Source organism: Bidens hawaiensis, unplaced genomic scaffold (genome assembly GCF_021521415.1).
Source record: "Bidens hawaiensis isolate Kalapana, Puna unplaced genomic scaffold, B.hawaiensis_p1.1 tig00000935_1, whole genome shotgun sequence".
NCBI classification, from domain to species: Eukaryota; Viridiplantae; Streptophyta; class Magnoliopsida; order Asterales; family Asteraceae; genus Bidens; species Bidens hawaiensis.
Window position 1 is genome coordinate 2,478,336 of NW_027491054.1, and position 7,630 is coordinate 2,485,965.

Consider the following 7,630-nt stretch of genomic DNA (forward strand, 5'->3'; position numbering starts at 1 on the left):
CCGAAGTTTCTAACGTGTTCGAGATTTTACAGTGCTATAATGTTTTCGTCATCAAAGTTTTTAGGCTCGCACAAGTCAGGTCGGGTTGGTTCAGCCAGTTAAATATAATGCGATATCATTATCATCACAAAACTATATCGTCAACATTTAATAAAATACATAGTAATTTTAAATAATAAAGAAATTACATATTATGATTGTGCCCTACAATTTTTCATGTTTTAAAAACCATGAACTAGGCGGGGCAATTGGCGAGAGGCAACAACGATCCTATATCATGTAAGTGCTGGGAATAGGCTAGGTAAATGATTGGTCGTTCTCTTGTCTTAATTGCATGTTGTATAATGTTAACATTTTATCCAGGTATTATTTAAGTTTGTTGGGTTTCTCTATAATCCGATCTTTGGACTTCAGGTTTCTATATAATTGGGTTATTGCCTTATTAGCTATTGGCCGACTTTTATAATTCATATTTACTAATTTCTATAGTTTTTTTTTTAACTTTTTCAATTTTATATGAAAATCATAAATTACTAAAAAAATTAACTAAAATTTTCATAATCAGTAAGTTATTAAAACAGTACTAAACCTATATATAAAACTATAAAAAGATTGGGTTTGGGCGAGCCCGCCCCTCCTAACCTATCTCCCACCTATGTTTAAGTCAATTTTAGGTGATATAAAATTATGGAGTGTGTCACCAACTTCTTTAAAAAAATTGTGATGAATTAATGTTTTTATTTTCTTTGATGTCCCAACCATTTGTTATTTATCATTAGTTAGAAATTAATATGGGCTCATTCTTCATAAAATAGTTTATTAGATTATATTAACTTTTGTTTTATTTGTTATAGTATGTGGAAATATCAAATCATTGTTAAGCCCATATACAAACCTGAATTCTATCGTCACAATATAACATCCCCAAATTCACAACATGCATACATCATCCATCCATTGTCTTTCTCTAGTCTCTCCACCTATAAAATCCCTCCACTCCTCATCCATTGTCTCCCCATCCCATTAACATCACAATTCACATACACACACAAATGGCAAGAAGTTACACTCAGTTTGAAGATCTATCCACCTTCACTTCTTTCCATAACATCTCATCCACTCTGCACTCTCTAACAAACATACCTTATCATTATCATCATCATCTTCATCAAATACCTATTCTGGACTTTACTCATCAGTCGTCTTCTCTAAGCTGCAACAATTCAAGTACTTCAGATGAATCTGAGGAGAACCACATGAGCATCCTCAACGAGAGGAAGCAGCGGAGGATGATATCGAACCGGGAGTCGGCTCGGAGGTCTAGGATGAGGAAACAAAAGCAGCTTGATGAACTTTGCACACAGTTACTCAGGCTCCGGAACGAGAATCGTGGGCTTATCGACAAGCTTAACCACTTCTTGGAAACCCATGAACAAATTGTTCAAGAAAATGATAGGCTCAAGAAAGAAACCTTGGAGCTAAAACAGTTAATTACTGAAGCACAGATTGGTAGCACTTATACTGATCTCAGTGATCATCAAGACGATGATCATGGTGAACTTTAAACTTCCAATGGATCCTTCAATATGCTTAATTAAATTTCCCGTCAAAAAGTTTTTTTAAGTTAGCTAAGTGTTATCAATGTTTTGTTAAACAATAATAATGGGTCAGTTTTAACTTTTCTCGTTATATGATGGGTTGTTTATTTTTCAAAACCCTTATATGTAACATATTTGATCCAACTAAAACTCTAGGTTTACCGTTTTGCCTATTTAATATATTGCTGTCTTCAGTGGTGTCGGCCTTTGAAAGTTTTGTAATTAGCAAAAGCTTTAGCTTTAATATCTCTATGAAGCGTGTATAGATTAGTGACAGATTAAAATATTTTGATAGTACGTATTATAAAAAGTTCAATCGCATAATTTAATAAGAAACAAAAACGAATACCCTTTTTCTGTTAATGAAATAGACCAAATAATCTCCTTTTATTGAAAATAGTTATAATGGTTAAGAAACGACATAGGTGTTACTGACGGCCTAAGTGCCACTCACGACCACGCTGTTGCCGATCAGTGTCTAGAGTGATTAAGTTACCGCTAATGCTTTCGGTGATCCATTTCTATACAACTTTACATCAACCATGGAATTTTGTTAGCTTCCTTGGATATCGATCCTTAAATCCCTCTAAGGGGGAGATGCCTCTTTGGAAACCCTAGCCTAGAGGCATCACTTTCTTGAACCACCAGGTTGAAAGGTTCGAAAATGAGAATAGTCCAGTAATTAAAAGTGTGTATTCCATGCCTTCTAATTTGTTACAAATTTAATTCCCACATATTTCTGATTATAAGTAAATTCAGTTAATCTAAAATGATATTCATAAGACTAAAATCAAAAATAACGCTGTTCACAAATTATAATTATCAGTATTTGTATATTTATCAAGGGTATTGTTATATAATTTTTAAACTTAATATTTACTTTCAATTTAAGTAAGATACAGATGATGTGTGTGATTACAGGCACTTGGGTTGTAAATATAAAAAAAAAAAAAAAAAAAAACATGAACATCGAAATAAAGTAAATCAATTTAGGCAACAAGGAGGTTTAAGAATTCTACTTGATACCATTTGCCTACTTGCCAATAAGATAAGACCACAGGTGGTTGTTTCAACTTTCAAGAATATTATACAACTAGATTTTATCTTTCGTATTTATGGGGTTGTTTTATATTATTCGTTTTTAATATTTATATATGTATATTTGGATTTTTATTTTATTTATTATAAGAAAAATTAATAATTAATATACTTGAGGTTTGATGATAAAATGGTTTCACAAATAAATGATATGTATAATCTGGTTTAAAAGCTATCTGGGTTTGATGATACCCATTACCCGTTTATTTTCTTTATTATAAAATTGTTTCTTAATTATAAATAATATCTTTTTTTAAAATAAAATAAGATATTAATTTTTGGTATATTCCTATTTTATAAGATTTTCATATCAAATATTTGATGAGATTATTTTTTTAATATAATGAGATGTTATAATCCGTTTAAGAGTTATCTGGGTTTGGTGAAAGTTTTACCCGTGAATTCGGGTCAAATGCGTGAGAACCCTTCATTTACAAATAAAGCAATCTGATAGGCTTGAGAGAATGGTTGTTTTACATTTTTCGTTTTTTAATATTTATTTTTTGGATTTCTTTGTTGTAAGAAAGCTAATAATATACTTAGGGTTTGATGATGAAATGGTTTAATAAATAAATGATATGCTATAACCCGTTTAAAAGCTATCTGAATTTGGTGACCCATGACCCGTTTATGTTTTTTATTATAAAATTGTTTATTAATTATAAATAATATCTTTTTCTTTTTAAATTGGATATTAAATTTTAGTATATTCCTATTTTGTAGGATTTTTATATCAAATAATTGATAAGATTAATTTTTAATTTAATAAGATGTTATAACCCGTTTAAGAGCTATTTGGTTTTGGTAAGACCCATACCCATGAATTTGGGTTAAATCAATGAGAGGGCTCTATTTAAAAATCAAGAAATCTGGTGGCTTCCATAAAAGGGGGGAGCGACCACATCGCGACACATAGGATTTTTGGGTTTTTGTTTATATATATTATTATAGATAGATATATAATTAATTGATATCTTAACATAAATCAGAATATAATATAAAATACTTTAAACTATTTTTTATTGTACGTAGGATAAGTGAGATTTGAGAATCATGTTATTTTAAAAAGGAATCGAGCTCTATTAAGTGTTTGGAACATACAAAAGCATTATATATTTGAGCATAACTTTATTAATGAAATAATTACTTTTAGTAAGTTGATTCCCACGTTATGCATGAAATTCTGAATAAATGTATATTCGTGTTTATGTCAAATCGGATGTTTCTGAAACAGATCTTACTATTTATGGTATACCGATCCTAAAGAAAGAATATGACTCTAGTTATATGAGGAATTTACAAGAGTGGGATTTATTTGATACGGAATGGTGTATTTACAAAAGCACGCTTAATCTAACAGTGGAGAAAATTTAGCCTTTCTTGAGAGGATTGGTGTACTTATCGGTTGTAACGGGGGTTTTGGATGGGTCGAATGGTTTGCTGTTTCGCTTTCCGTCATATCTTGGTGGCACTTTGGTGCGTTGGTGGAAGTTTGGTTGACATGCTTAGCATCAAGTTAGTTGTATTAATAAAGTAGTTTTGTTGGTTTAAAAAAAAAAAAATCTAAACACGACTACACGAGGGTGAAGCATAGGAATGGCAGGAAGTACATATTAGTTAAACTACTTGATTGTGCACACAAGATTTAAACCACCCAAATTTTTGATGCCCATACAAATGAGTGAATTTGCGACATGTGAGAGCCATACGTAAAATGATTTACGCACTAGGAACATACTCGGGATATTTTTCAACAAGAATTGCTTTCTTTCGTGCTCAGATGTCTGTCTGTTAACTAGGCATAGAAGTTTTTGGTTTAGATCACTTTGGGTAACAAATAGTTGTCATTACAATCAGTAAAACTAAGAGATTTTTAGATAATCATGACCATAAAGTGATAATGAGTCGTTCAATAACCATTTAAATAAATTACATAAATGACAAATTGAATTTGATACTTTTTTTTTGCCTTTCATTTTATGTTTTGAAATTTTACATCTATAAACTGATTTGTCTATGTAAGTTTTAAAAACTATGGTGTTGGCACTCAAATACCTCGGAGGTCGATCAATAACGTACGTAATATACATTATGATTATATATAAAAATAAAACCTTGAGATCGATTGATCCCCCAAATCCTATATTAGTATATCCTTCCCTGTTAGACAGCACCATTTGTTGCTTCTTATTTCCGTAATAGATCATGGAGAATGACCTTTGGAAGATATAATAAGTAGTTTGTAGAGAACTTTTAGTCGTAGTTTAAACATTTTACAAAAGCAAAAGAATTTTATATAACATGTCACCGCTCTCAAATAAATAATAGGGTTGAAGAAACACTAACCAGACCCTGGGCAGATTACGGGTAACCTGGGGGTTAGATAGATGTTTCCCACGAGGGGTTAGACCCGGCAAAGATGGTTCTTCTGATAACCTGCAAAACAGACACCGTGAGCTTGTCACTGAGAAGGGGGGGGGGGGGTTCCTCCTTGTGACCACCCTCCGGCGTGAGAATCAGACTAGATTGCTCTTTAAATATAAATGTATATCAAGAGATTGCTAGAGCAGATATCAGGTATAATATGATAAGATATGTTGAGATGAGATGATCATACCATTTGTGGTATTTATAGCCGAAGGTAGGTTTCCAAGGAGGTGTGGCCTGCTGAATAATATTCCTGTTCTACCAACAGTGGCCTACACACGTGCCCTGCTGGTAGTTGGTGGGTAGGCAGCGGCTGATAGTGACCAGGCCTGCTGTGTACTATTCCTTTTCCACCAACTGCCGGCTATGCACGTGGTATGACAGGAGTTGGTGAGTAGGCAGCGGCTAATAGTGACATACAGTACAGGAGCATAATGCTCGCCATACTGTTGTCAATAAGCTGTCGTATCTTTAGTCAGATCTTTTGCCCATACCTCGTCAGGTACAGTACAGAAGATCTTCCCGTATCGTACGGACTGGCTTATTTGGGCGGGAGTATTCCCCCTCCCGCCCTTGTGCGGGATTGTTCCCGGCTTTGCTCATTCCTTCAGGTGACACTGAGTGATTGAGAGCTAAGTGCCTTGTGCGTGTAGCCTTGCTGCGCGGGTGGCCTTCCATGATGGCTTGTATCCGCAACTGCGGGAACAGGCAGAGTCCTTCACCATTGGGAGGCATTTCCTGCGGGAACAGCTTGCATACTGCGCGTAAGGACGTCACGTCTCTGAGCATGGTTGGTCCTGCGGATCCAGTTGGTTTCTGCGCAGACGTCCCTCTTCAAGGTGAGTCTTGCGGGTCCAACTGGGCTCTGCTGGGACCTACCTCTTCAAGGGTGTTTCACAGCAAAGAAACTGACTTCCGTTATAGATAAACTGACAAGATTAGGTTTATTGGATATGAATGCTTGTCCTAAGCACAACTTAATCTGGTCACGTCAAAAATGGTTAATAAGTTCAAGGGTAATTTGGTCATACACTGCAAGCATTAAAATAAAGCATGCACGGACGCATCTTGTAACAAGTTGGCATTCCCCATCCTATCCCCAAAATTTATGTAATGGGAGTTTCTAAATTATATGGTGAAATTTTGAGTAATTGTAAGTGTAAATTATAGGGTGTAGAGAGAAAATGTTGTGATTTTTTGTAAATTTGGGAAAAAGGTAGTGATTTTTTTTGTAAATTATAGGGTAGAGAGAGAAAACTGTAATGATAAAAGTACAAAAAAAATATTATTTAATTAAACAGAAAAGAGAAATGTAGTGTTTTTTAGTGTAATTATAAAGATATGGATGGGGGATAGGTTGGGAATGCTCTTAGAAAGTACATGGGGCAAATTGTAATTCGGGTGACTAAAAGTTTGTTAAGTGGTAGCTAGCTTAATTAGCCCTTAGACTATTAGGGATGAATTCTTCTATCAATTCTTCTTTTGTGATTCCCTCAGTTAATTCCCGAAATTGATGAGTTCTTTGTGTTTGTATATGACAATATCATTAGCCAAACCGGTTATTCCTCAAGAAGCGCTTATACACATTCCAAATTACCGTAAGCAAGTATTTGAAAATCACACTGTTGAGTTTAACAATTTAACGTTGGTGTTAGATAAGAAGTTGATTTGGATAAGATCGACTATTAAATTTCTCACATCTCTGCCATCATCATGTGAACACTTTGATATATGGTAGAGAAACACTTTTTCCGGAGGAGGTTCTAATTTAAAGGTGTTGAAGAAGAGATAATCCAAAAGTTGAAGGTGGATATGGGTTATGTAACATTAGTTAATTTTCAAACCTAAAATCCGACTCATTTTGAAAGTTCTATATAATTGGGATCCGCAAATTATTAAGGAAAATTGGATTTGTTTATGTTAATTATGTTCTTTATGATTTATGATGATGATTATATTTATGAAGTTAATTTCATTATTAAAATTTGAAGGCAAGTTCCATTTAAGGTATTTTATGACTTTATCGCATTTAATTTAAGTTTAGGGGTGTAATGTGTCATTTTCTAAAGTTTTGGTATTTTTCTGTCCGTTGCGCATCGCGTTGGGGTCTTCTTCTTCCATCGCGATACTCGATAATTTTAAGTCATTTTAGAAAATCATTTTGTGTCGCGCAATGCTACGGGTGTAACTCTATCCTGCTGCAATATGCGGCAGACCCAAGAATAGTTTTGGTTTATTTTGGGTCGCGTAGCGCATTGACCTTATCAATGGTTCATCGTGCGATACGCGACGTGAGTGTTTGTTTCTTGTTTTATGTTTAATTCGAGCTTTTACTCCGATTTATGACCAATTTGAATGATTTATGATCCTTGTGTGCATTTTATGATGCTATAAACTATCCTTGACCATTATTTATACGCTACAACTCAATTTTTATTATCAATTTCTAGTTTAAATGATATTCAATCTCATTTCATATTTCTGACCAATTTAAACCAATTGAGACC

General features: G+C 33.8%; 1 pseudogene; it reads left to right on the forward strand.

The window, feature by feature from the left end:
* Positions 1-889: 889 nt before the first annotated feature.
* LOC143548468 (basic leucine zipper 43 pseudogene) lies at positions 890-1,715 on the forward strand (annotated as a pseudogene).
* The last annotated feature ends 5,915 nt before the right edge of the window (positions 1,716-7,630 follow it).